Below are 1,094 nucleotides of genomic sequence, written 5' to 3' on the forward strand. Positions count from 1 at the left end.
ACTAAATTTGTGATTTTACGACCACTTAAATTTAAACGGGCTGAAGAAGTTGCATACTGCTTACTCGATATTTTCACTCTTTTCGGTGCACCAAATATACTCCACTCGGACAACGGGAGAGAATTTGTAAATGCTGTTATTACAAATCTATGTAGTATGTGGCCTGAAGTGAAAATAGTTCACGGAAAAGCTCGCCATAGTCAATCTCAAGGTTCTGTGGAGCGTGCCAATCAAGATATAGAAAGTATGATTGCAACGTGGATGGAGACAAATAAAACGACGAAATGGTCAGAGTCTTTAAGATTCGTACAAGCTATGAAGAACGGAGCTTTTCATTCTGGTTCATACTGTATTAAAATGTGAATTTTAATTTTTAAAAGATACACACAAAAATTAATAATTAGGGGAGAGTGGGTGGATTTTATATTTGATAATTACAATCTGTAGTCTAGATGGTTGTGAATACTATTTGACTGATAACGATGGTAGGAAAAAAGTCCCAATTCTCGGGGAAAAAAAGTTTCGGGGGAAAAAAAGTCTTGGGGCTCAAAAGTCTGTATTCTAAGGATAATATCTTTTAACTTAATATTACATAATTTAATTTCTAATTATAAAGTTAAGTATATTCGAATATGTATCTTATATAATTAACTATTTTTTACTTAGATTATTCAACTTAGATTATTATTTTTATTGATGTAAATAATCTGTAACAAATTTATATTAAACTAATTTACGTGTACCCCGCATTCTAATCTGCCCCACTCTCCCCTACATTTTATACATATTTTATAATTAATACATTTTTAGGAATTAAACGATCTCCATATGAAGCCATGTTTGGTATTAAAATGAAAATGGGATTAGCTAATTCAATTATTCCAAAAAATATATTGCCAGGACTGCAAACAGAAGAGGATTTAGAGGCAGCGCTTACAGAACCAATATTTGAAAATGAAGAAGTTGAAATAAACAAGGATGATGAAACTTTAGCAAATGAAAATTTAGAAATAAGGGACGTAGAAAATGTAATACCGGTGAGGACACAAAAAATTAATCAACAGTCGAGAAGAATCACACATTGGACTTCAAAA

This window comes from Acyrthosiphon pisum, unplaced genomic scaffold (genome assembly GCF_005508785.2).
Source record: "Acyrthosiphon pisum isolate AL4f unplaced genomic scaffold, pea_aphid_22Mar2018_4r6ur Scaffold_21556;HRSCAF=24241, whole genome shotgun sequence".
NCBI lineage: Eukaryota > Metazoa > Arthropoda > Insecta > Hemiptera > Aphididae > Acyrthosiphon > Acyrthosiphon pisum.